A 9,646-nucleotide genomic window follows, 5' to 3' on the forward strand; every position below is an offset into this window, starting at 1 on the left:
GGTTAAAACTTTAGAATGATTTCTTCGTTATCATCAAATTAAAAACATTAATTAAATTTTTTTTTTTGTAAGCCAGGTTTATTAAATCTGAAGTCTCTTTTAGCTATAACTCTTTCTTAATTCTAATCTTAATTAGCTGAACAGTCTCTCTCTCTCTCTCTCTCTCACTTTTGTCAATTATGCACCCCCAGGGAAATTTAATATCAGCTGTATATATCAGAAATCAATTGACAGATATACTTCAACTAATTAATAAAATATAAACAAGGATTTTGTTAACAATTTAGGGGCGGTATGGTAAGAGATTTATAGTAACGTTATTTGTATTTTTTGGAAATATATGTGGGTGAAAAAGTGTGTGAAAATACGTGTAATGTTGTTTAAACACTGAAAATTGTTGTTTAAACAACGGTAACAAACAGACCCTTAACATCTTATGATTGTGAATCACTCAGGAATCTATTTTTAATAAAATAATAATAATAAAATAAAATCACTTTCTAAATTCTAATAATGATTAGAGATTAAGGACAATATTCAATACTTTTTTTTTTTTTAGGATGGAATCAAATACTACTTAAAACTCCAAAATACCATAAGCATTGAAAATGTCATGGTCAATGACTTTTTATCTTTTGCTATTAGCTTTGCACACATTTAACAACATTAACTTATAGTATAAACTCCCAAATTGTCAATAGTTTCTAACAACTAGTAATAAGGACCTTTATGTGGAGAATCTTGGAATTCTTCTTCCGTACTTATTTTAGTAATTGAAAATATTGAGTTATATAATAATAATAATAGAAGCACAAATAATATTTAACATCTTTTAAAAAAGTTCAATGCTCCTCCAAGTCAATTGCTTCCTCTTCCAATTGCTTGTTTTAATTGCTCAAGTTTAACAATAATTGTATTACAACAATTAAAAGTACAATGAAGTGTAACCAATAACTGATAAAAGAACAACCAAATATTTGGGAGGTAGGGGCAAGTAGGAGTAGAGAAATTTCGACCTAGTGTTAAGTAAAGTTTGTACTTAAGGATTAGACTATATAATTTTTAAAAGTTTAGGTAGTACCTAATATTAGTCCAACCTTTTAGGGCGGTTTGTATTATACCCTAATAATAATAAGTAGAATAAGAAAAATGATTTTTTTTTTACATTTTTTTTAATTCTTCTATAGAATATAAACATAACAAAATATTACACTATTTTCACAATAAACCACTTAAAATAAAATAAAATTTTATTGGAATCTAAAGTAACTCAAAATAAGAATATTATGAAATTTTATTATATTCTTAGACTTTCTCTAAATTATATATATATATAAATAAGTAGTACAAAATAGTTAAGTTGAAGTTTACGCATTGGCATAATTTGTTGACTTGAAAGAAAGTCATGCACTTGGTTGTTGGTTGAGTGCACCCTAAGATTTGAAGACTTCACTAGTTCACATCTCCCTTTGTTCGTTATTGGCCAAATGGAGTGAACTTTCCGTCTCCAACAATCAACAAATTCGTTAATAGAATCATTGGTTCAATAATTTGATTCTAACCTATTGACTCACTTTATAAGTCTATTAAAAAAACAAAAAAAAAAACCCTGACGTATGTTGCTTGCGTTTATACGTGTCAATCAAAAGTTACTGTTGGAAAAAGAAAATTAGAACACATTTTCCATGCTTAACACGTCTCTTTCTTTTTCTTTTTTCTTTTTAATTTTACTATTAGTTCCACTTTTGAAGAGGAAATTAAGTGGATGTTTGATAGAGGGATTTAAACAATAGTTTTCAGTATTTATACACTACAACATGCATTTCTATAACATCTTTTAATCCATACATATTTTCACAATACTTAAATAATAATATTAGAAATCTTTAACCAAACAAGCCCTAAATAATTTTATTCACAAAATAGAAACTATACAACAGGAGCAAAAGCTCAATGCAAATGTGACTTCTCCAAAACTCAACTAGAACAACAACAACTCAAACAAACATATAAGACCAGTTCTATATCAGTTAATTACCATAATTTCGTCTTTCCTAATCTAACTATCATAGAGACTAAATGCAAAATTTCAAAACAAAACAAAGAATTACATACAAATCTCCTCAAAGGAGGACTTCATGGTTAACTTCTAAATATTCCAAAGCATGAGTAGTGGCGGTTCCAAAATTTTTTGTATTTTTATATAGTTGTCATTATCTATTTATCATTTTTTTTATAAAATTTTTAAATATTTTAAACTAAATAACAAAGTTCAACCCATTGCATTGTATTAATTATTGACCCACACAACTACCCTCATCCATGAATAAATAATGTACTAAGGGTATGTTTGTAGACTGTAATAGGCATTGTAATGTAATAGTTATTAATATAGTTTAGTTATTTAGTAGTTTAATTATGTTTTAATTAGCCAAAGGCCTTGTAGCTGAATTGACACCTCCTCATGCACAAAATGCTTGGGGGTCTAGGGGGGAAATGATTTGAGCTGCGGGGTTAGCAGCATGTTGTAATTATTTCTCAAAAAAAAAAATTATGTTTTAATTATATGAAATAATCATTCCTTATAAATAGTTATTCTTTAAAATGAATGTGGGGGCTACGGCCCAAAATAACGAGTTGGGCCTTGGGTCCGTCTAAGGAGGCAACGTGGCTCAGCGATCCATGTTTTAAGCCTTATCACGGGAGACAAAGAAAAAAGGTCCGAGGAGGAATTCCTCCTCGGACACTGAAAACCCGGAGCAAAGGTACATCCAAACCACTGAAGCCCATCCCCTAAATACGTGAAATGGGTAGAAATACAAAAGATCTCAGCAAAAACTGTCACCACTACATTGAATGCACTACAACCACCTTCCTGGCCGCAATAATGTGGAGAAGACCCCTGAACAGTGTTGTCTTGGCCACCGTAACTCACAAAGGACTGAAAGAGGTGTCTGATGGGATGGGTGCTCAAGTGGAGGCTTTGATGATCAACAAGTGTAAATCCTAGATGGCAAAGAGGGGTCTATATAATGTATATAAACCCCCAAAAGAAAGGGGAGGGAGATAAAAAAAGAAAAGGGCAAGAAGACTGGGGCATGAAAAGAAATTCTAATGTACTATTCTGTATACATAAATATAACTCTGAATCTCCTTGGACTAGAAGATTTTTCAACGTAATGGTTTATGTTCTTGCTCATGTGTATCTATGTCCCATGCAAGTCTTTGTCTAACTTATTTAACTTTAGTTCTTAAACCCATACTCTACTATATTGATTGTGTTGGACTTTTTGGATCAAAACTTCACACGATTGGGGTTTGGACTCCAAGAATTTTCCCCCTACAATTGGCGCCGTCTGTGGGAAGAACTTGAGTGTTAGTGAGTACGACGTTTAAGCATGGTAGGATCAGGTCCACACTAGGAAAATCCACGCCAAGCTGACCGTCAGCAAACAGAACCTATTGGGCTTCAGCGGCAAAATAATCCTCCTGACCCTAGGCCGAATCCAAGTAATGAAATAAACCGAGAGGGAAGCGTACATACTACTCAGACAAGCCAAAGCCACTCCCAAGTAGGTAGTCGCATATCCCAAAGGCGAAACAACTATCAGGCCATGCAGCGAGAGATAGACGACCTGAAAAAGAAGTTGCGCCGTGCACAGCGAAGGCAATCCCTTTCCAGCTCAAATACATCCAATAACGAGGAGGAGGATGTCAGTTACAGGCGGAGGTCAAGAACTCCCCCAAGTGAAACTTTTTCTTACGAGAAGGAGTCGCGCCATGAACAGAGATATAAGAGCCCATCTGGTAGGGGTTTAGGTAATGATGCCATAACAAGGCACTGGATCAAATCTCTAGGTCACCCTTCTCACACAGGATAGACGGGGCTAAATTACCTCGGCGCTTCAATCAACCTACGTTTGCCATCTACAACGGTCCAGCAGATCCTGTGGAACACGTGAGCCAGTTTAACCATAGAATGGCTATCCATTCCCAGAATGAGGCTCTGATGTGTAAAGTTTTTCCGTCCAGCTTGGGACCAGTGGCAATGAGATGATTCAACAGCTTGAAGACGAACTCCATAGATTCCTATAAGCAGCTCACTCAGGCTTTTTGCTCTCGCTTTATTACAAATAGCAGAGTCCCGCGACCCCTAAGTTTGTTATTATCCTTATCTCTGCATGAAGGGGAAACCTTAAAGGCGTATTCGGATAGATATTGGAAAGTGTATAACGAGATGGATGAAAACCACGATAACGTCACCATCAGCACGTTCAAAAGTGGTCTCCCCACCGAGCACGACTTAAGGAAATCTCTAACTGGTAAACCCGTCACCAACGTTCGCCAACTAATGGACAGGATTGACAAATATAAAAGGGTGGAAGAGGACCAGCTACAAGGGAAAGGAAAGGAGAAGATCATCCCCCCCAAAGGGAATGATTACAGGTTGGAACGATATAACAGTAACCAGCTGAGGAGGGATTTTTCGAGACAGGCTGGACAAACTAACATGCGAACGGTTAATGTCGTATTCAGAGAGCTGGTGCAATAAGTTCTGGAGAAAGTTAAGAATAAGCCTTTCTTCAAATGGTCGAGTAAAATGGCCGGAGACCCCTCGAAGCGCAACCAAAACCTGTATTGTCATTATCATCAAGACCACGGGCATACCACCGAGGATTGGAGAAATTTATGGAATCACCTGGATCAGTTGGTCCGAGAAGGAAAGTTACGTCACCTTTTACACCCCTCTAGCGGTCATCTGGGCCAAGCAGTTCAAGAGCCTCGGAAAGATGTATCTTTGAGACCTCCCATGGGGACGATACACGTCATCCTCGCCGCCCCTAGAAGAACCGGCTCTTTTCCCTCTGGGGTACTATCCATCGCCTGACTCCCGGCCGAGGATGGTAAGAGGGAGTCCAAAAAATCTAAAAAGGGAAACTCACCAATATTGGGGTTCTCAGACGAGGATAAGGGAGGAACTATCCAATCTCATGACGATGCTCTAGTGGTTACGTTGAGGATTGGAGGGTTTGACGTGAAAAGGGTACTAGTAGATCTAGGCAGTGCAGTGGAAGTAATGTACCCCGATCTGTATAAGGGGCTCAACTTAAGGCCTGAGGATTTAATGGCTTATGACTCTCCTCTTATAAGTTTCGAGGGGAAGACTGTTGTACCAAAAGGGCAGGTCAGATTACCCATACAGATCGGATCAGAGGTGGTGGAGGTAGATTTTATCGTAGTCGATGCCTGCTCACCCTACACGGCCATAGTAGCCAGACCATGGCTCCATGCCCTGGAAGCCGTGTCTTCTACGCTTCACCAGAAGGTAAAATACCCGCTCGGAGGCCAAGTGGAAGAAATTTGTGGAGATCAAGCCATGGCTAGGCAATGCATGGTGGCCGCCATCTTGTGCCGATTCAATGCCGAATCCTCAGCTTCTGTGAAGGGCTCATAGCAATCAATTGCCTCGACAGCACAAGTCAGCGAACTAGCCGAGGAGATAAAATGTGAAAGTTTAGAAAAGAATGCTGTTGACGATAATCCAGAAAGATTTTTTCAAGTCGGCTCAGAATTACCTTTTTAAGAAAAAGAGGAACTGGTAGGGTTTCTGAGGAGGAACGTTGATGTGTTTGCATGGGACGCCTACGATGCCCTGGGGGTTGACCCTAGTCTCATTTGTCACTACCTGAATGTTAACCCGTCCTCTATTCCAAAGAAGCAGCCACCCCGGCGCTCGTCGAAAGAGCATGCCGACGCTGTTAGAGATGAAGTGATGAAGCCGAAAAAGGCAGGCGCCATCAAAGAAGTCTTTTACCCCGAATGGTTGGCAAATACGGTGGTGGTAAAGAAGAAGACAAGGAAGTGATGAGTCTGCGTAGACTTCACAGACGTGAACAAAGCGTGCCCGAAGGACCCGTTCCCGTTGCCTCAAATAGACCGATTGGTAGATGCGACTGTAGGCCATCCCAGAATGAGCTTTCTAGATGCCTTCCAGGGTTATCATCAGATACTGCTGGCTCTAACAGATCAGGAGAAAACGGCGTTCATGACACCCGTCGGAAACTACCACTATAAGGTGATGCCTTTCGGTCTAAAGAATGTAGGGTCAACCTACTAAAGGATGATAACTAGAATGTTCGAACCACAGCTGGGCAAGGTTATTGAAGTCTACATAGACGATATGGTAGTAAAAAGTAAAGTGGTGTCTAAGCACGTGAAAGACCTTGAAGTTATCTTTGGCATCTTAAGGGAGCATAAGCTGCGCCTCAATGCTTCCAAGTGTTCATTTGGGGTCGGGTCTGGGAAATTTCTGGGCTATATGGTAACCCACAAAGGAATAGAGGTAAGCCCGGACCAAATCAAAGCGATTAATAGCCTATAAACTCCTCGGAACCCGAAAGAAGTACAAAAACTCACCGGTATGATCGCAGCGTTGAATCGGTTCATCTCCCGATCTGCAAACCGATGCCGACCTTTCTACCTCTTGGTGAATAAGTGGAAGGGATTCGAATGGTCCGAGGACTGTGTCATAGCCTTTCAGCAACTTAAAGAATACCTGTCCTGGCCACCCATCATGTCCAGCCCTGAGGTCGACGAGGTTTTGTTCGCATACATAGCAGTGGTCTCTTACGCTGTAAGCTTGGTACTAATACGAATTGATAATGGGATACAGCGACCGGTATATTACATAAGTAAATCGTTACATAAAGTGCGTTACTTACCACTGGAAAAGGTAATTCTTACAGTAGTGCATGCCACGCTAAAACTTCCCCACTACTTTTAGGCACACATGGTCGTTGTCCTGACTCAACTCCCCCTCCGATCAGTGCTTCATAGCGCCGATTACACAGGAAGAATCGGCATGTGGAGTACACTTTTAGGGGCTTTTGATATTAAATATATGCCTAGAACCTCTATCAAGGGCCAAGTTCTCCCGGATTTAGTCGCTAAATTTGCTGAACCCGCTGTAGAAGCAGTAACCAAGGAGGAAAACATGGATAGAAAATCGATTGGAACAATCTCTGCACATGGAGCCTCGCGATGGAAGGTCTATGTGGATGGCACGGCAAACCAAAAAGGATCCGGGGTAGGGCTAGTTCTAATATCGCCCGAGAATATTACCATTGAAAAATCGTTAAGACTTGGGTTCTCGGCTACAAACAATGAGGCCGAGTATGAGGCTTTGCTGCAAGGAATGGTCATGGTGCAAAAAATGGGCGGAAAGGCGATAGAAGCGTTCTCGGACTCCAGACTGGTAGTAGGCCAGGTGAGGGGCGAGTTGGAAGCTAGAGATGCAAGAATGCAGGAATACCTCGGTCGAGTCAAACGCCTACAATCAGACTTTGAATTTTTTAGTTTAACGCATGTCTCTAGAAGTGGGAACACACATGCGGATTCGCTGGCCACGCTTGCCACGTCTTCTGCACAGGATCTACCTCAGATGATCCTTGTTGAGTATTTATGCAAGATAAGTACAACCACAGAGGATACAGTTCGAATCCATCAGGTCAAAAGCAATCCGAGCTGGATGGATCCCATAGTGAACTTCCTTAAAGATGATATATTACCCGAAGAGAAATTAGAGGCCGAAGGGATACGGAGGAATGCTCCTCGGTTCTGGTTGTCAGAAGACCACAAGCTATACAAGCGCTCCTACTATGGGCCATACTTACTATGCGTACACCTAGAGGCATCAAAATCGTTGCTTGAAGAACTGCATGAGGGAATTTGTGGGAGCCACACGGGAGGGAGATAAAAAAAGAAAAGGGCAAGAAGACTGGGGCATGAAAAGAAATTCTAATGTACTAGTCTGTATACATAAATATAACTCTGAATCTCCTCGAACTAGAAGATTTTTCAACGTAATGGTTTATGTTCTTGCTCATGTGTATCAATGTCCCATGCAAGGCTTTGTCTAACTTATTTAACCTTAGTTCTTAAACCCATACTCTACTATATTGATTGTGTTGGGCTTTTTGGATCAAAACTTCACACGATTGGGGTTTGGGCTCCAAGAATGTCCCCCTACAATGAGGAATAATGATTCATCTCTACAAGGGTTGTAATAGTTATTCCTTAGTAGGTGTATTAATTTCTAAAATTAATATATTTCCAAATAAACAAACTTTCCATATGCACATAACAATTATGAAAAAAAAAATCATAAAAATAACTAATATTTCTTTCAATTTTTTTTTTAAAAAATATATTATTTTTTAAGAAATATAATTATATGAGTAAAATATTTCCTAAAATATATCTTATGTTTGATTTAAAATGCTTTCATTCTATTGTCTTCAAGGTTCTATTATTATGTCATCACCAAACAAATAAATGGTAATAAGTATTGCATTACAACATCTTTTATTCCTTGTAATACATATTCCTATGTGTACGTAATTACTATTATACTCTACTAAACGTGCCTTAAATGTCTACTTAACTAGTCAAATGCTTGAAATATCACTAACTTTACTTTCTTTCTTTTTTTAATCATGAATCACTAACTTTGTAACAAAAAGTTATTATAACATAATATAACACATGCACATGTAACAAATCCTTTATATTTTCTAATTATAAAATTATATTATATTTATACTATACACGCACACATTCATACAAATAACACTATAACAAAAAATAAAAAATAACACACATAATCAGTATCAGACAAACACACACACACATAATATAAATTTATAATAAAGAGAGACTCACAAATATTCACTATTTATTTCTTTATTCTTAGAGTCGAAGATTATGAGATAGGTAGATAAAGAAGAGAGACGAGACGAGATGAGACGAGACGAGACTTGTGAAAATGATATCAAAGAGAGAAGGTGAAGGTGATTTGTGTTATTGTTTGATTTTGGGATGGGTTGATCTGTGATCAAGGGTGCAAAAATAATTATAAGTGTGTGTGTGTATGAGCATGAGCAATAGCATACTTTGCTAGGATAGTAGGATCAAGTCGTGGCGTACTGTGACAATCTTCATTACGCTTACTTCAAATCATCTAGCTAGTTGTGAAGAATATTAAAATCTCTTGATCATTTAAATTTTTTACTATTTGTTCTACCACATCCATAAAGGATAAATTTGAGCAATGGACTAGGAAATCACGTCATATTTACATAAAATGGTAAATTCTTAATACTTAATTAAATTTTTTAATAGATTATATTGAGACCAACATATATATGAGCTTCCTTCAACACCAAAATATTGAATTTTAAGCATAGATTTTCAGTATCGGGTGGTCTCCTCCTCTTGGCTACATAGTATTTGTGTTTTCACATTGGGGTTGGCTTTTCTTTCTTAGTTTTCCCTTAAGTGGTGTTGGTGTATTTGAAATAAATCAGGTTGTAATGGTACTTGTTAGACAGTAAAGGAATCGTTTTCAATTTGTAATAATATTCCTCTTTAGATCTTGGATTGGTTTTGGTGGTAATTTTTCTATGAGATTTTGATCTCTTCTAACATATACTCTTTATTTTATTTATTTTTCTATAATTATTAGTTTTAAAAATACAATTCTTCAATTTCTCTTTAAAATATATTTTTATGGGTCAAATTTTCTCTTTAATAGTTAATATACATGTTTAAGGGATTATTCTTCTGAGTCACTATAACCGTATAAAAG

This window comes from Quercus robur, chromosome 3 (assembly GCF_932294415.1).
Source record: "Quercus robur chromosome 3, dhQueRobu3.1, whole genome shotgun sequence".
Taxonomy (NCBI): domain Eukaryota; kingdom Viridiplantae; phylum Streptophyta; class Magnoliopsida; order Fagales; family Fagaceae; genus Quercus; species Quercus robur.